The sequence below is a fragment of the Aquarana catesbeiana genome, linkage group LG06, assembly GCF_042186555.1.
Source record: "Aquarana catesbeiana isolate 2022-GZ linkage group LG06, ASM4218655v1, whole genome shotgun sequence".
Taxonomy (NCBI): domain Eukaryota; kingdom Metazoa; phylum Chordata; class Amphibia; order Anura; family Ranidae; genus Aquarana; species Aquarana catesbeiana.
The window spans coordinates 33,199,890-33,219,869 of NC_133329.1; the positions used below are offsets into that span (position 1 = coordinate 33,199,890).

Here is a 19,980-nt window from a genome sequence, read left to right on the forward strand (position 1 = left end):
GGGGAGGGTTGGGGATGTGGGGGGGAGGGTTGGGAGAGGGAGATGGGGGGAGTGGAGTGAGCATGGGGGCCCCCCAAGAAGAAAAACACTTGGGGGAGTATTGGATCTGCCTGCGACCACATCTAAAGCTCAACCTCTAGGGGGATAACCATAGGGCCGGGAGGAGTTAGGTGGGCCACGGTTTACTGGGCCATGGGGAGGCCATTTCCCCTACTATGGGAGGGAGAGGGGGGACAGAGTATGGGGAGGGTAAGGGGGGGGATGGGGACAGGGGAGGGTGGAATTTGGGAGATTAGGATGCACAGATCCCTTCCCTTACTGGAGGTATGGCAGGGAAACCCCTATTCCTTTGCTCGTCAGATGTGTTTTACAGAAAATCCTTAAAAATAAGTAAGGATGTCTAGTTTAAATATAATTTCATATAATGTATGCGATTTAAATGCTCCTATAAAAAGGGCGAACATAATAAATGAACTAAAATATCTTAAAGCAGATGTGGTACTGCTGCAGGAGACACATTTTTTCCTGGGTTCGAATAGAATATTTTCAAAAGACTTCCCGATATGGTAATATGGGGACTCTCCAATTAGCCAAGCAAAGGGAGTGGCCATAGGGTTCACCAGGGGAGTGAGGTTTGATTTAGAGGAGAGAAAGACGGACCCTGAAGGGCGTTATCTATTTTTGAGGGGTAAATTGAATGGAGCCGAGTACTCCCTGGCGAACATATATGGCCCTAATAAAAACCCTATTGGTTATTTAATTGGGGCTATAGCGGAATTCATGGAATTTAAAAATGGAGGGGCCATTATGGCGGGGGATTTTAATTTCTGCTTAGAGCCGAGGAAAGATAGTACGTCGCAGGTACGGGAGACTGGAATGGCATGGAGGAATAAATTAAAAAAGAAATTGCACCAATGCCAACTAGTAGATGTGTGGAGGAAGCAGCACATTAAGGCAAGAGCTTACACATTCCACTCCCCCGTACATGGGACATACTCTAGACTAAATTTTTTTGATTGAGCATAGGCTGCTAGAGGTGGGGGTCAGCACAAATATTGGAATAATGACCTTCTCAGATCATGTGCCTGTGATATTACAACTGAAGTTAGGAGAGGCCCAAACAAGGAGTAACATTTGGAGGCTAAATGAAGACCTACGACACGACAAAGCAATAGAAAAGCAAATAAAAGAAGAACTAGAGCAGTTTTTCAGGATCAATGATACGGAGAGTATGTCAGAAGCCATATTGTTGGAAGCCCATAAGGCCTATATTAGGGGTATCTTGATCATGGCAGGCTCGGAGAGGAAAAAGAGAGCTAAGGAGAACAAAATAGCCTTAAGTAAAAAAATATATAAATTAGAACAGCAACATAAGACAACAAGAGACAGGGAACAGCTATTAAATATTAGTCGAAAAAGGGAGGCTATGAGAGATCTTATTGAACAAGAAACGCGAACGGCCTACAACTTAATAAAGAAAGAAAGGTACCAATATGAGAAAATACATACAAGCACTGGGGAACTGGTATACAAAACGGCAGAAATCGCTAAGACCTTCCAAGATTATTATGGGAGACTTTACTCACTAAATAATCAGGATACTAAAGAAGAGGCAAAACGAAAACAAGAAAAAACAAAAGCCTTATTAAAAGATACCTGTTTAAATAAAATCTCAGAAGATCAACTTAGTCACCTAGAGGCCCCTATAACAGAGGAGGAGATAATAAAAATCTTAAAAGAATCTCCGGCAGGAAAGAGTCCTGGACCTGATGGCCTGACGACACTCTATTATAAAAAATGTAGGGATATACTAATTCCTAAAATGTGCTCCTCTATGAATGGGATCGGGGCTAAGTGGGAGATGCGTAAAGAGGCGTTGAAAGCTATTATTGCTATTATTCCGAAAGAGGGGAAAGATAGTTTGAAGAGAAATGACGGGAATGGGTGGACAAGTTAACAATAAGATTTGCGGAAGTAATAGGAGCATAAAGAAAAAATCTTAGCAGAGGAATGAATTAGCTAGATACTTAGAGCTGGAAGAGGAAGAGGTGAAAAGAAGATCATCGATCTGGTACGGGAAAGGGAGAAGGGGCGGGTATAGGAAGAGTGTGCGAGGGAGGGGTGGGGTAGGTTGAGAGGGGTATGGGGGTTTTCTTTTGATAAGAATGTATTAAGAACCTGTGTATATTGTTGTATATTGCGAGGTTGCACCTTGCTAATTGCGATTTGTTTTGATACAGATAAAATTAATAAAGAAATTGAAATAAAAAAAAAAATGTCTGTCCATGTCTGTCTTGATTTGTTTTAAGTATTACTAACCTTGTATGAGTGAGTTCCTGTGCGGTGGCTTCTAGAGTTGCTTGTTGTTTTCAAGGCTTCTGCCTCTAGAAGATGAAGGTGTATTGCTACATGCAATGGCAAGCCATAAGTTGTGGTGTGAGTGAGGAGGGGGTGTTTTAGCTTTTTATAAGAATGCTGCTCTCAAAGTGAAAGTAAAACTATGTGTCAAGAAATACCAATTTCTCTTATCAGCGCAGTTGATCTGCAGCCATATTTTGGCCATAAGCCCAATGGGACATTTTTCCTCATTCCTTTCTAAGCTGTCTTTATTTCATTTCTAAACACAAGAACAAACAGGACGTTGGATTCGTATTTTCTAAAGGTCACTGAAATTGTCACTGAGCACTAGTGTCACCTTAAGGGCATCATGGGCCCCTGGGCAAAGTAATGCACTGGGGCCCCTACCAAGGAGATGGAGTGTGGCTAAATTATAATAGATATTGGGCGTGGCTTTTTAAGCCTAATTAAAAATTTTAGTCAGATTTTTTTACAATTTTATTTGTATTTTTTTTTACAATTTGTTAAAATAATGTGTTATATATTTTTGCACAATGCTGTGGGGGGAGGGGGGTCTTTAAAATATCAAGGGTATAAACAGACCCCTGAAGTCTCACTTTTGAAACAGAGAAAGGGACTGAGGTGACACATTCCCTGGTTCCTTTCTGCGGCCTCAGCTGCAGACGCAGATGAATGAACAGGATACAGAGGCTCCTGCTCAGTCATAAACTGAAGCATAGTAAACACAGGTTGTGGTTCAGCAGCACAGCACATAATGGGGACCACCCTCAGAAAAAAGGGAAAGTACCCAGAGTTGAGAATCCACACACATACAATCCAATGAGAACACTAAACAAATGACCAATAGTTCAAGGTAATTTAATGATAAAAGTAATTCATACCGGTATAAAGCCAATGGGACCAAACACTCTCCCCCTTCATCAAGGCTTAAAGTGTCATTAATCCCTCATCATAAAAAAACTATGAATAAATGGTGTATCACATGCTGTTCATACTCACCCAGTCACTATTAAATTTGTTTTCTGTATTCTGCAAAAAAACCTGGTTGATCCTGTTGCTCCCAACCCCAACTTCCGCCTATTTCAGCTAGGGATTTTGCAGCTGCTGAGGCAACTCTGCACATGCTCAGGTTTCAGTGAGTTTTCTGTCCATGTCCCCAATGCAGCTAGGTATTTTGCAGTGCAGTGTTGGCAGCTCTGCACATGCTCAGTTTTCAGTGAGTTTCTATGCTGAGCTTTTCCTCCTTATCACATCTGAGCAGCCCATGTGAGTATAAAGTCACACATGTGGGCGTATACAAAATGGTAAATGACAGCCCACTCCCTCCCTCCTCCTCCATGTCCACTAACCAGCTAAACACAATGGGGGTGGGATATAACATATAGATTAATGGAGGCTTCACCTCCCTCTTATTCTAAGACACAGGCTGGAGGGGAGTGACACAGCTTGTGACTGGCAGAAATCTGCTTGCACCATGTTATTTCCATAAAATAATAAAGATTTAATTTCAAATATATATTTGTATGACAATTTAAAACTGTTTATTGATATTATTTATTTATTTTTACTCTGTATTTCAAAGGCTGATTTTTTTTTTGAACATGTGACCAGCAGCAGAAGACTAGAAGCTCTTAGTGCTTATGTTTCCCTGCAGACAGGCTGGGAGAGAGCTGGGTCATGTGACAGTTGTATATCTTCTAGGAAATGGGTCCTTTTTTTTTAAATTAAAATAATGACAGAGCCGTCATCCATCATCCATTGAAATTTTCTCTTTCTCTGTTCCTGGTTCTATTTTAATACTTTATATAATCTCTTTAATACACACTGAAGTTTCTGTATTCAGCACAAGAATGCAGAACATCTCTTTCTTTATCATACGACCCCTCCATTGCGTGAGTTCCCAGAAAGCTTGATGAAAAAAATATAATGCCCGGTTCAGCGACATTCTTAGAGCAGAACATTAATTCTGATTTTGTTCAACTTAACCCCTTCGCCTCTCACTCCTGTTTCCCCCCCTATGGAGCAGAGCAATTTTTACATTTCAGCAATGGCTATAGTTTTGTTCTGCGATAACTTTGTCAATGTAACACATACATTGCTTGTCTTACAGCAATGATTTGTTTTTTTCCAATCCTTAAACAAAATGGAACGACACCAAGCAAGACACACTTTTTCTTTTTTTTCGAGCAATGTTCATTTAAAAAGAAATAGTGTTACTGCAGATAAAGCCTAATGTACACTGAACGTTTTTACAGCTGCTCATAGGGGCATCTGCCATTTTTTTCCCCTGCCTCTAAACTCCCCTTCATGTTAGCCTCTGTGCCCATACACACATAGGCTTTTAGCAGTGTTTAGTGGCAGGGGCTTTTAGAAGCAGGAAAAAAAAAAACACTGCCAGTGCGTCCAGGAGCAGCAGAGTTTGGGCAGAAAAAATTCTTGACACTACTAAAAGCTGCTAAACTCCGCTAAACCGCCCTAAACGTTAGGCATGTTTAGCGCTTTAACATTAAATCATTTTAACCGCTTAAGGACATTAACGTCTTTGTATGTCAGCCGCTTTAAACGGAATAGAAGGCGCCCGCGATGCCAATGAGCGATGTCTGCTGGCCACCCACGATCACTCCTGAGAGAGACAGAACGGGGATCTGTCACTGTAAACAGACAGATCTCTGTTCTGTCAGGGGAGGAGAGACAGATCTGCTGTTCCTAGTGATTAGGAACAGCAATATGTCTCTTCCTCCAGTCAGCCCAGCCCCCACAGTTAGAAACACCTCCCTAGGGAACAGTTAACCCCTTGATTGCCCCCCCTAGTGGTAACCCCTTCCCTGCCAGTGAAATTTATACAGTAATCAGTGGCTATTTTTAGCTCTGATCGCTGTATAAATGTCACTGGTCCCAAAAAAGTGTCAAAAGTATCCGATCAGTCCGCCGCAATGTCGCAGTCCCGCTAAAAATCGCTGATGACTGCCATTGCTAGTAAAAAAAATTAAAAAAATAACAAAAGTGCCAAAAAATCTATCCCCTATTTTGTAGACGCAACCCAATCAATATACGCTTACGTTGTTTTTTTTTTTACTAAAAATATGTAGAAGAATACATATTGGCCTAAACTGATGAAGACATTTTTTTTTTAACATTTTTTTTTTGGATATTTATTGTAAAAAAAAAAGTAAAAAATATTGTTTTCTTTTCTAAATTGTCGGGCTTTTTTGTTTATAGCACAAAAAATAAAAACTGCAAGGGTGATCAAATACCACCAAAAGAAAGCTCTATTTGTGAGAAAAAAAAGACATACATTTTGTTTGGGTACAGCGTCGTATGATCACGCAATTAGGGATAGGGAGAGAGACTGGAGGGGAAGCTGGACTAGAGACTTGACTGGGAGACCTTGGCAAGGGGGACGTTGACTGCAGACTTGGAGGGCAGACCTGACTGAGGAGTGCTAATATTGTATGTGCTTGCTAGCTAGCTAGAATTCCACTTGATGATTGCTGGAATATTGTTGTGGGTTTTATAGGAATTGGTCTTCTTAGGTGCCGAGGCTGTATTAGCCAGCATTGAATGTTGCTGTTAATATGGGTCTGTAACTTTTATACCTCCAAAGTATTGTAATTTATGTAATATTTCCTTGTCCGTGAGAAAGCTCTTCAGGGTAATTCTTTGTGCAATATAATCTTTTTCATCTACAGTGAGTGTTGTGTGTTTCACTGCCAACCTACCCCTAAAAAGAACAGTGAAAAGTGGACGTGGATTAATAAAATTGATATTATTTCTTAATGTCTGTATTATTATTTGTGTTATCACCCCCCATTTTCTTACACTGGCATTGAAAGCAGGCGTTTGAGGGGCTTTTTTAACGCTCCTCGTACGCCTATGCAACTGATACTATGGATTCAAATGATGAAATCATGAAGTTTTAGTGTTGCGTCGCTTCAAAATTGAAACCTCATGTCGAGTCTGGAGGCCTGAAGCCTTTTAATGCCTCCCACGCAAGTCTATAGTAATGCTCCGCAAATGCACTGGCAGGAGTTTATGGTGCAGTTGCAGCGTGTTAAAATTTGTTTTAAAAAAATCACGCAGGAGGCCCACAATACTCTGTAATGATAGAGGAGAGCATAGAGTGTCCTACAGTCACTTCCTTCTGTGCACTTCCTGTCTTTGCTGCTTGAAGATGGCTGACATCAACCCCTGAGGGTAGGTGCATAAATCATGATACAGGGCATAAACGTGCCCTTTAGAATATCTCTGAGAGACAATTGGATGTACCCAATATTGACTTAATGCCCTTCTCCTCTTCCTCTGCTCAGCCAATTGCTCACACTGTATATCAGCATCATCTGCAGGAGGCCAAACGTGAGAAAAAAGCATATAAAAACAGTTTGCTACACTTGGGGTTGATCACATTCATGTAAACATGCAGAACACACAAAAGATTAATAAAGTCCCATTAGGTGATGAAACAATGTGCTTGTGCTTAAATTGACATCTCCTGTGCAATGGTGTTCAGACTGGGTGCCCCACATAGATGTACACTCACCCTGGATGTTGACCAACTATCGCTAGTATGGTCATTTAGGAGATACCCCTAGGGAGCCTGTTGAAATGATGTCTCATGCATGAATGCACCTCATAAGTATGGATGGAAATGACAAAGGAGAAGCTTCATTGCACAATGCCGTAAAACCAGGTTTATTAAATACACAAATTAAAATAATTCACTCACATTTAAAAGTGCCTTATAGTCCTGGCACCCGGCGTGTGTAGCAGGTGATTATTAAGGGCAATCGGCCCTGATAGGAAAAGCGACGTTCAGCTCGATTCAGTTTTACGACGTTCAGCTCGATTCCTGGGTAGTTTCGTATGGGCGGAAGTAACGCGATGACGTTGTGTAACCTTCAACATTTCGGCCTATCACAAAGCCATCATCAGGAAGTGGTCAATCTGCCATTTATTGTGGGCATTTATACCCCTACTACAGGTCTGATTGGTTGAATCAATATAAACACTTACTGCATACTCGGGGAGCGTACAATCTTGGTTTAAACAATGTCTATAAGGACTGGGCTGACATTGATATCTACCAAACAAAGATTATTTTTAAAAATGTACATCCATATAGAGAAACAAGTAAAAATGAAAGTAAAAATAAAAAGGTGAAAATGAAAATAGGACGAGTAAGGTGGTAAAAAATACAAGGCCCTCTGCTGGTCATAGGCGGCAGTAAATAAGCTCTTGCTCAACCACATTAAAGGAGCTCTTGCTCAATCACATTAAAGAGGCCATCTAGTGGAGTGATGTGATATTACATTAGACATAAAGTGAAGAAATAAGGGTAGATGTTGTGGAACAAATTGCTAAAAGTGAAAATCAGTGGTATAATATTAAATATTAGAACGTGACATATTATTTAGGGTTAGATGGATAAGTTAAGTGAATAAGATGACCCATATGAATAGGGATGGGCTTTATGTTTGGGTCGAATATGAGTTCGACTCGAACATTGGCTGTTTGCCCGTTCGCCGAATAGCGAACAATTTGGGGTGTTCACGGCAAATTCAAAAGCAGCGGAACACCCTTTAAAAGTCTATGGGAGAAATCAAAAGTGCTTATTTTAAAGGCTTATATGCAAGTTATTGTCATAAAAAGTGTTTGGGGACCCGGGTCCTGCCCCAGGGAACATGTATCAATGCAAAAAAAAAGTTTTAAAAACGGCTGTTTTTTTGGGAGCAGTGATTTTAATAATGCTTAAAGTGAAACAATAAAAGGGAAATATTCCTTTAAATTTCGTACAGTACCTGGGGGGTGTCTATAGTATGCCTGTAAAGGGATGCATGTTTCCAGTGTTTAGAACAGTCTGACAGCAAAATGACATTTCTAAAGGGAAAAAAAAGTCATGAAGTAATAGCGGCTATAATGAATTGTCTATGGAAGAAAACAAAAGTGCTAATTTTAAGGGTTAATATGCAAGTTATTGTCATAAAAAGTGTTTAGGGACCTGGGTCCTGCCCCAGGGGACATGCATCAATGCAAAAAAAGTTTTAAAAATGTCTGTTTTTTTCAGGAGCAGTGATTTTAATAATGCTTAAAGTGAAACAATAAAAGTGTTATTTCCCTTTGAATTTCGTACCTGGGGGGGTGTCTATAGTATGCCTGTAAAGTGGCGCATGTTTCCCGTGTTTAGAACAGTCCCAGTGCAAAATGACATTTCTAATGGAAAAAAAGTCATTAAAAAGTACTATCGCTAGCGCCGGCTATAATGAATTGTCGGTCCGACAATACACATAAAAGTTCATTGATAAAAATGGCATGGAATTTCCCCACAGGGGAACCCCGAACCAACATTTAAAAGAAAATGCGTGGGGGTCCCCCCAAATTTAATTCCAGGCCCTTGAGGTCTGGTATGGATATTAAGAAGAAACCCGCACCAAAATTAAAAAAAAATGGTGTGGGGTCCCCCTCAAAATCCTTACCAGACCCTTCAGGTCTGGTATGGATTTTAAGGGGAACCCCGCGCCAAGATTAAAAAAAAAATGGGGTGGGGTCCCCCCAAAAATCCATGCCAGACCCTTATCCGAGCACGCAACCTGGCAGGCCGCAGGAAAAGAGGCAGGGACGAGAGAGCGCCCCCCCTCCTGAACTGTACCAGGCCACATGCCCTCAAAATTGGGAGGGTGCTTTGGGGTAGCGGCCCCCCAAAGCACCTTGTCCCCATGTTGATGGGGAGAAGGGCCTCATCCTTACAACCCTTGCCCGGTGGTTGTGGGGGTCTGCGGGCGGGGAGCTTATCAGAATCTGGAAGCCCCCTTTAACAAGGGGACCCCCAGATCTCCCCCCTGTGTGAATTGGTAATGGGGTACAAATGTACCCCTACCATTTCACAAAAAAAGTGTCAAAAAGGTTAAAAAAAGACAAGAGATGGTTTTTGACAATTCCTTTATTTATTTCTTCTTCTTTCCCCGCTTCTTCTTCCATCTTCTTTCTTCTGGTCTTCCTTTGGTGTTCTTCTTCTTCCTCCATCTTCTTCTTCCCCCACTTCTTCCTCCCGTCTTCTCGTCCAGCATCTTCCTCCGGCTTCTTCTACACTTCGTCCTACGCACGATCCGCCTCAGTGGGAGTCTTCCGCTGTGTGATGCTTCTGTTCAGGTGACAGTTCTTATATAATGGAGGGCGGGGCCACATGGTGACCCCGCCCCCTCTGACGCACGGGGACTTCCCTATGGATTTCTCCATGTTGTCAGAGGGGGCGGAGTCACAAACGGGTTCTGGATGTGAACCGAACGGGGGGGTGTTCGGCCCATCCCTACATATGAACACTTGCAAAAATAGATATTTGGGTAATTGGGTATTACCAGAATATTTAAAAATGTAATTTGCTGGGAGTGGACTAGAAATGAAAAAACTGACTAGTCATATATTAAAAACTATACATTCAGGGGCCTGGCCTGACGCGGCATGTGAACAGTCTTGTTCGACGGAGCTCCCGCTGCTGATCCTACAGAGAATCCTTACATCACCGCTAAAAACGCCCAAAAAAGTCCGGTAACGGCTCCTAACAATCTCCAGGCATCCCAGGAATCCGTGACGGCCGACAGACCAGGTATGATGACCCGTGGAATCGGGGAGAAGCCGTGGCCTCAGCGTCCCAGGACTTCCAAGATGACGCTGGGCACTCTCAGCCTCAGAGGACTCCACGGGGCCAGGACAAAAAACCAGAGCAAGGGGGTAAGTCATTAAAACCCCCAAGACAAAAGACCAGCCCAGAGACATGCTTTATTATACCCAAAAGCTGGCAGGACATGCAGAATCATCACAGGCTAGCATACAGCATGCAGCAGTGTCCACAGTGCAGGCAGACAGGGATGTCACAGACAGGCTGGAGGACACTGAATCAATAGAGTCTGTTCCTGATCCCATGCCTGGCCTGTTTGATATGCAGACGGAGGATAGCCCCCAACCCACACTGAGTGAAATATTACAGGCTGTACATAAATGCACCGCTTCAGTGGATGACCTTAAAGAGAAATTTGGGGGGCTGAAGGAGACAGTCTCTCTCTTACGCCAAGACATACAAAAAATCAGAGAGAGGACCACTGCAGTAGAGGGGAGAGTGAGTGACATAGAGGACCAGATGCCCCATCTGAACACAGAAATGACGACATCGAGAACCGCCTGAGACGCAACAATGTCCGCATAGTGGGGCTCCCTGAGAAAGTGGAAGGGAGGGACCCCACTGCATTCATTGAAGGCTGGCTACAAGAAGTGTTTGGAAAGGAGGCATTTTTCAGGAATATTTTCAGCGTATGTTTTACACTGATGTACTATCTGTTATATTTATTCAATGTCTTATATTTCAGTTCCATGCTCCTGAAGAAGCGCTAGGCGAGTAACATGTTGAGCTGTAAATTGTAACATCTACCAACGACATAGCTCTTCTTCGAATTTAATACTCCTATGATGGAATGTTGGTTATCTTATCCTTGAAGTGTCTATGTTATATTATTGAGCTATGTATGGTCTGTATAGCTGTAACCTTTTTCATGGACTGATGTTGTACAGATTTTTGGATCTGTCTTTTTCTCTTTTAAATGTTTTCTATTTTCAATAAATTTCAGTTTTTAACTATACAATACCAGTTATTGTGCCTAAAAAGTCCAAGCTCACAAATCTCTTTCCTATTGTAACCTTTGTAAACCATTTAATCAAGATATCCGTTTGTTCTATATAGTCTCGATATAGAGTGCAGTTTCTTTTTTACGCACTAGTTGCCCTTTAGGAATGGCCATTTTCCACCTGGGATGATGGCAACTCCTCGTAGGAATGTAGTAATTTCTGTCTGTGCTTTTGAAATATGTTTTGGTGTTCAGCTTGCCCTCTGTTTTAAAAATATGCAGATCCAAAAAGTCTATGTTTTGTCGGTGGACTTTTACCGTGAATTTCATACCATAGACGCTTTTGTTGATGTGGTCAATGAATGCTCCTAGGGTGGACTCTGTTCCTTTCCACACCAGCAAAATATCGTCTATGTACCTGCGGTACATCTGCAACTCTGGCCAAAGATTGCGATAAATTATCTCTTCTCCCCATTTATTGAGAAAAAGGTTCACAACACTTGGAGCATATTTAGCCCCCATGGAGACACCTTTTGTTTAATTATAATATTGTCCCCCATACTAAAAGAAATTATTGGTCATGGCGAGTCTCAAGCTCTTGAGGATGAAGTGCTTTTGTCTGTATTTTAAATTAGTGAACTTATTTAGGGCCCATTTGACTGCATTCATGGCATCTGGTTGGCGAATGTTGGTGTACATAGATTCAACGTCTATTGTAACCAAAAAACAAGTCTAGTTAATTACTTCATGTTGTAAGTGGTTAATAACATCTTTGGTATCAGGTAAGATGGACTTTTATCCACAAGGGGCTGGAGGTAAACATCTATGTATTCCCCCAGTCGGGAAAAAAGTGAATTGATACCGCTCAGAATAGGTCTGCCTGGGGGATTGGTAGCATTCTTGTGTATTTTTGCAACTTGATACAATACTGGCATAATAGATCTAGAGCTAGATATATTTTTTCTTTTTTATAAAGAATACGATTGTCTCCTGCATGGTTCACCAATTCCTGTAGTTGGAATTTCAAATCTTGGGTGGGGTTGTTTGAACGGATTTGATAGGTGCTATCATCACTCAAAATCCGCATCATTTCTGTATCATAATCTGCTTTGGTTAGTATAACAATACAATACCTCCCCCTTTGTCCACAGGGTGGATTACAATGTTGTTTCTTTGATCAATTTCTCTGATCCCTTCCCAGATTGATTTATCCTTGAAATCTTTTTTGATTGGGATATCTCTATTATCTGCTTCTACCATCTTTTTGAATACATCTATAAACTGATGCCCAGGTGTTTTAGGATTAAATGTAGACTTGTTACGTAAACCACTATGTGTAGATGTTTGAGATAAAGCATAGTAGAGGACTCCATACTGCTGCCTTCCCTGCTATTGGAGTATTCAGAGGAAACCATTATTTTCCAGCACTGCATTAACCCTCTTGGGCATGGAGTTCACCAGAGCTTTACAGGTTACCACTGGAGTCCTCTTCTAATCCTCCATGATGACATCACAGAGCTGGTGGATATTAGAGACCTTGCACTCCTCCACCTTCCATTTGAGGATGCCTCACAGATGCTCAATAGGGTTTAGGTCTGGAGACATGCTTGGCCAGTCCATCACTTTTACCCTCAGCTTCTTTAGCAAGGCAGTGGTCATTTTGGAAGTGTGTTTGGGGTCGTTATCATGTTGGAATACTGCCCTGTGGTCCAGTCTCTGAAGGGAGGGTATCATGCTCTGCTTCAGTATGTCATAGTACATGTTGGCATTCATAGTTCCCTCAATGAACTGTAGCTTCTCAGTGCTGGTAGCACTCATGCAGCCCCAGACCAAGACACTCCCATCACCCTGTTTGACTCTACGCAAGACACACTTGTCTTTGTATTCCTTACCTGGTTGCCACCACACACGCTTGACACTATCTGAACCAAATAAGTTTATCTGGATCTCATCAGACCACAGGACATGGTTCCAGTAATCCATGTCCTTAACTTACTTGTCTTCAGCAAACTGTTTGCGGCTTTCTTGTGCATCACCTTTAAAAGAGGCTTCCTTCTGGGATGACAGCTATGCAGACTAATTTGATGCAGTGTGTGGCGTATGGTCTGAGCACTGACAGGCTGACCCCCCCACCCCTTCAACCTCTTCAGCAATGCTGGCAGCACTCATATGTCTATTTCCCAAATACAATCTCTGGATATGACGCTGAGTATGTGTGCTCAACTTCTTTGGTCGACCATGGTGAGGCCTGTTCTGAGTGGAACCTGTCCTGTTAAACCGCTGTATGGTCTTGGGCACCGTGCTGCAGCACAGTTTCAAGGTCTTGGCCATCTTCTTATAGCCTAGGCATTTTTATGTAACGCAATAATTATTTTTTTCAGATCCTCAGAGAGTTCTTTGCCATGAGGTGCCATGTTGAACTTCCAGTGACCTGTATGAGAGAGAGCGATAACACCAAATTTAACACACCTGCTCCCCATTCACACCTGAGACCTTGTAACACTAATGAGTCACATGACACTGGGGAGGGAAAATGGCTAATTGGGTCCAATTTGGACATTTTCACTTAGGGGTGTACACACTATTGTTGCCAGCGGTTTAGACATTAATGGCTGTGTGTTGAGTTATTTTGAGGGGACAGCAAATTTACACTGATATACAAGCTGTACACTCACTACTTTACATTGTAGCAAAGTGTCTTTTCTTCAGTGTTGACACATGAAAAGTTATAATAAAATATTTACAAAAATGTGAGGGGTGTACTCACTTTTGTGAGATACTGTAGGTGGATAAAAACAGCTTACATGTTTCAGCACAAAGCCTTGATCACAGCATATTTTTACAAATGAAAGACAAATATATATATATATATATATATATATATATATATATATATATATATATATATATACACTACACACCTAATTTTTATTAATTAAACAATTAATAAATTACATAAAATCAAGTCTAGTCACTGGACAGAGAAAAAAATCAGCACAAGATGGTAATCACATGGTATGTAACCCATACTGGGGAAGGGAAGTACCAAAAAATTGAGAATGTTGTCACCCATCTAGAAAACATAATTTTGTATTATTATCTATCTAAACAATGTTCCTCTGTGATACAAAGAAGCCTCAAACATACTCAGAAAGCTATGGCTATAGAAGATTACTTCAAAAATAAATCTATATCCTATCTGGAATTTATGCCAGCGGAATTCTAGTATTCAAGGAAAAATCCACCAGACTTCCCTCTCAAGGAATCTATAGTGGAGATCCCTTCCCCGAAGAATTTTTTTAACCTTCTCAAGACCAGGTGAATGGAGCCCCGAACATTAATACATCGGGCGGATGATCCGGCGGAGAACACAGCGGGAGGACTAACCAGTAACCAGTAATGTAATGCATTTTATAATAGGGTATTAATGTTTAGGTAAAATGCAGCAAGAAAAGTGTATACCATTGATATTATTGTAACTGGAGTCGTGTAGGTTGCAGAGGCATATCAATTCCTTGGCAGATGAAGATGATAAATCCAATAGAATCCCATCAAGATCTTTTTAGATTTCCTACACAGTATGACATTTTGGTTGGTATGTTACTATTTAAGCAGCAGACCTTTTAGGCAGTAAAAATATTGTGAATCCTCATCTGTCCCCATTGAAAAGCAATTAGTAATATTCTCTTTACTATGAATCACTATAGGGCAGTTAATTAACATTAAATACTTTTTTCAGGCTTTGAAGTGCATGTTCTCTGGTGATTTTCTTCCAAATATCTGGCAATTCAGTCGGTTGTGCTTCATACTCTTTTGCAAACTCTTGATTAAACTTTACAAAGATGTACTTCCAATAATCTGAGCACTCAATGCTGGAGTCAGGCTGAATCGTCCAATCTGGGTAACATGTACAATACTCTTCATAGGGATGCCATTTCATTTCAGTGCCTGTTTCTAAAATGTGTGCTAGATACAACAGCAATAGAACAGATATCAATGACCAACTGCTCATTTTCCGCAAAAGACATTGCCCCAATCCTTTTGATCTGTAAATGGATGCTGCGTGATTCGTATGATCGCTCCCTCCGGCCTAACGGGGGACTTTACAAAAAGGACACTGCTTGCCACATCCAACCACCTTCCTGAACAATTCATCCAGAGGCTTCACCGTCACCCTGGTAAGAACAGACTCTATATCAAAGGATCTAAATTCTGATAGGATTTGTTGTTGTGTCCCTGTGAGAAAGTGTTCAATTTCTGATGAAAACTGCTGAACATTCACCAAGTTGTGAAATGTGATGACTTTCAACTCTCTCTGTGAAATCACCAATTCTGTTTTTAGCAATTCACAGAACTGCTCCAAAAAACATGACACAGTTTTCCTTCAAACATCTTTCATTTTTAAGAGCGGTTTTTATTTTCTTGTCAATGGATGACGAAATAACTCCCTGCAATGTTTGTAAAGTTGATGCTCGGCTATATTTGTATATAATGTAAGTTAAAATCCAGTTTTTTGTAAAGCTCCTATATGAACTTATTTTTGATAGGACAGGTATTCTAGAAGCTTCTCTAAAACGGTACACTGGAAAAAACTTTGGCTGCTAAATGTGACATTTTCACAATTGCTTAGAATCTCATCCACCATTTTTTTGCCAAAGATGTTTGAAAACATAATCCGTTATTGCTGGTTTCAGGCACAATTCACAAAACTGTCTACCTCTGCTTTGATTTTCATCTTTTTTGTGGAAAATACTAATAAATGTAGACAAGTACTGAGGCCTTAGCTTTTCTAAGCAAAGTTTAGGGTCATTCTCATGGATAAACTTGTCATGTAACTTCTGGAAGGCTTGAGAGGCTTTACCAAAAATGAAAAGTTTGATATCCAGCAAAAACTGTTTATTAAAGTTAAGCTTTTTCACATTTTTTATCATTTAGCATATTATTGATCTTGTGTAGCAGTTCCTTGGAGTACATTTCATTGTAATCATCACTGGAAGACATCTTCTCTTTTATATCCTCATCACTGATATAAATTATTGAAGCAGCAAGATCTCTAACCTTATTATTATGTTCTTGCTTAAATATTAAATTGCTTAAAACAGATTTAATGGAGTGATCAAAGTGCTTTTTATCATCTATGCAAAACCTGACACCTTTCTTTGGATATTGATGTAAAACTTTAACCCTAATTAATGTTCTATTTATCTCAAGTCCTTTATTGCTCATGTTATTTTTGAGAAGGTGAAGAAGGGAATCATCATCATCACATCTCTTAAGTTCTTCTAACGTCAAATCTGATAACGTCGTCTTCCACATCAACTCAAATTCTTGTTGAATTTCTTCTTCACTTACTTCAATATTATTCTGTCTATATCTTTGCAGAAGATGTGTTGTTTTATCTTCAATCAATGTCTGGGATTTACTCTGAATGTCCTGGATTTTTATTTTTCCTTTCTGGATAGAAACAGCCTCATGACACTTGCTGAGAGAGTTTCTTTCAAGATCTTTTCTCAGGCTCTTTATACTTAATTTGAATTGAGTTTGAATCTGAGTTTTCAAATATTTTTCTAGTGATTCAGTCATCTTGTTTTCTTCCTCCAGAAGAATATTCTGCAGCTCTTGATTTCATATGTTTCTCCGGATTGATTTCTAATGTCATTTTCTTTGCTGATCACCCAGTTGTGAATTATTTTACAGAAATCCCATTCCCATAAGGAATATCATGAAGACAATTTATTGTAGGCTTTGGCCACAAGGCTGTTTCTAAAACTGAAGATGAATTTCTCGTGTTTCACAGACCGCCACAAACTTTCTGTCCAAGCAATAAAGTCAAGGATGCTGGATAATTTGTTAATAGATTCCTCACAATCCAAAAATTCAAACAAATACATTTTAAGCTCAAACACATTTGAGCTGTAGCCAAGATTTACTGGAGCCATTCTTTGGTCTCCATGCCACAAGCCGGGAATGTACCTATTGTCCTTCCTAATTTCCTACTTGATCACATCAGTGAAAGCTGAAATCTCATTTTTTTCTCCATTTTGGCAGCCTCTTTTGTCATTTCATTCAACTGTTCCAGAAGTTTCTCTGTGTCTCTCATGTTCTTATCAGGAGCGCATACATCACTGACATTTTGGTGTACAAACTGGCAGTTGGGCTTCTTTCCAATTTCTTTCATTCTAAGAAAAGCATGGACCACAATCTGTAAAACATCCTTCATTTCTATTGTGTTTTCCCTGGCCATATTGACTATGGTGATATTACTCAGCTCAACCACTAGTGTGGCCAGTTCATTGTCATGTACTAGCTGCCATCCAGCTTCCAGCCCCTCAGTGTCAATAACCAGGATGAAGTAACAACCCAGCTTTTCCTGAAAGTTCTCTTTTACCCTTATGGGTAAATCAACCCCTTAGAGTCATGAAGGCTCCTCGTGTGCATCGCCCACTGGTCATCGGGAACTGCAGACCAAACATGGTGTTGAGAAGGGTGGATTTTCCTGTACTCTGCACTCTTAGCACAGTTATCACTCTCAATCTACATTGTCCCTTTGTTCTGATGTTCAACTCAGTCAAAACATCTGTTATCTATTGCAGGGGGATGTTGGAGGCATCTCCATCAATAAGCTCCAATGGAAATCCATCTAACAGAGAATTGGCTGCTACTGGAAGTTTAGAAAACTTTTTTTGGTGTCTCTCAATTTGTTTTTGATTTGTCATAGAACTTTCAGCTTCATAGAAGTGACCCAGTTCACGTAGAAAGTGTTCTATCCCTAAAGAGCTATCTGACAGCTTCTGATCTGGAGTTCTTTTCTATGTGCAGTGTTGGTACAGTTCTCCTTATATGCACTTTAAAGTTCAGTCAGATTGTGTCTAGCAATTGCATCCAGCTTAAATGCTCATACACACTATAAGAAAATCGGGCGAACATTTTCATCCAAAGAATTTTCTTACGATTTTCGAATAGTGTGTACACAACTTTCAACAGCCGATTCCGAATTTTCGTACGAAAATTCCCGAAGGCACAAACTCCAACATTTTTCTTGTACGGGAAGAAAACGAATGAATTTCGTTTAATGTATACTGTTCTCGTACGATTTTCGTACAAGAAAAATCAGAGAAGGAAGACTGCGCATGATCAGAAACAATGAACAAAAAAAAAGGCCTATGTCGTACAAGAATATTCGTAAGAATTTTCGTGCGAATTGTTGTGAAACATCGAGAAAAATCAGACGAATGTTCGCCCGATTTTCTTATAGTGTGTACCCCACTTTAGTTTCATCCATTTTAAATAATATTGTCTTTCTTTCTGAGACAAATCAGTAATTGCATCTGTAAACCTCTTTATACCTTTGTATTTTTGTTTATATTGCTCTGAGCGCAGGTTATTGCATTTATTTAGCAAATCAGCCTGATATGTTTCTGAATTCTCCTCTCCTTGATTTTTCATTCTGCAAAGTTCTTTTTCTATTTTGGACAACTGTTTCCAGAGATCTTCTTGTAATTTCATCACTTGTTTGTTATACTTTGCTACATCATGGATTTCTCAAGTGATTTTATTGGCAAGGTCTCTTGCTTTCTGGCATTCATTTGTATCTTCATCCATCACAACATTATGTTTATCAAAGAATTTAGGGAGATCTCCTACTATTACATTTTTGGAGCATTCATTTAAAATATTTTGAAGTTTTGGTTGGATTTTTTTTATGCAACTTGAATAATTCTCTGACTTGCTTTTCGAGACAACATGTTCCTTCTCACTTCCTAATACTGGTAATAGACAATGAAGAATATTTAATGTCTCTTTCTCTATCTTTTCCTGAACTAGGAGTAACAGCAAAGTAAAATGTGGTGTCACTCTGACTACATTTTGATAACCATTGGAATTCTGGCTCATTGATTGTCTCCATAAACACAGCTGATGAGATTTCACTCAGAAATGTGAACTGGTCCCAGTTGGTCTCTAGGTCTCCAGGTAGGTTGGCCACTGCAAAGGCTTCTGGAAAAATATCAGATTTACTGCAGGGAAAATACCAGGATATTTCCACAAGTCCTTCAGATATTTTCCTCTCAAGGTTTCCTCCTTCCATATCATCATGGATGAAGAAGTTGTATTGCTGCTGGGCTGGATTAAGACATTTTTTCAGCGTTTTGGATTTGGACAGCTTGGATTTCCCCAATCTTACAAAATAAATAACTGGCATGGAAATATTCACCACATTTTCCTCTCTGAACCCTTTGCTGTCAGCTAGTGACCGAGGTCTCCACTTTTTCACAATGAAGGTACAATGTGAGCTGTCACCAGCAGGGGGCAGCAGAGGGACAGCAAACTGGCATGTGGCCATTTTGCTAACAATCTCCTGTTGCAGAATATTGTCTGAACAATGCAGAAGTACACAGAGGACATCAATGGGGTGCATGGAACTTGAACTTTGTGGATCCTCAAATATAGCTTCAAATGGATCATTTTCTTTTCCAGCATTGGTGTCACATAGAGGGACTCTGACTGGTGACAGTATGTAAAACAATTTTTTTTTCAATTTTTTAAAATATTATTTATTACAGTTTTTTTTTATATATTTTTTGTACATAGAGTGACAAGAGCAATGCAGAGGGGTTGATTTACTAAAGGCAAATAGACTGTGCACTTTGCAAAGTGCAATTGCCCTCTGCAAGTGCAGTTGCCAGGGCTTAGTAAATGAGGTACAGCTTCACTTTGCAAAGAATACTCAATCACATGCAAGGAAAAAAAAAATGCTTTTTTTGCTGGCATGTGATTGGATGATAAAAGTCAGCAGAGCTTCTGCTCATTTACTAAGCTCTGGGTCAGCTGCTCTTAGAGAGTGCAACTGCACTTTGCAAAGTGCACAGTCTATTTGCCTTTAGTAAATCAACCCCAGTGTTACCATAGTAATACTATACTACTCTGGGGAGGTGAGCAGAATTTTTCTTTTTTTTTTTTACACACTATGATTGCTTATAACTGTGCATTTTACAGTTATAAGTAACCATTTTTA

At 40.2% G+C, this 19,980-nt stretch overlaps 1 protein-coding gene and 1 pseudogene across 1 annotated transcript in view; both read right to left on the reverse strand.

The window, feature by feature from the left end:
* The window catches only part of LOC141148285 (up-regulator of cell proliferation-like), a 37,717-nt gene extending 35,278 nt beyond the window's left edge, over window positions 1-2,439 (reverse strand). Inside the window, exon 1 of the mRNA XM_073635575.1 lies at window positions 2,320-2,439. The gene's annotated coding sequence lies outside the window, so the exon portion shown is untranslated. The remainder of the gene's footprint in view (window positions 1-2,319) is intronic.
* A 12,240-nt stretch (window positions 2,440-14,679) lies between these two features.
* Window positions 14,680-19,503, reverse strand: LOC141147541 (interferon-induced very large GTPase 1-like; annotated as a pseudogene).
* Window positions 19,504-19,980: the final 477 nt, after the last annotated feature.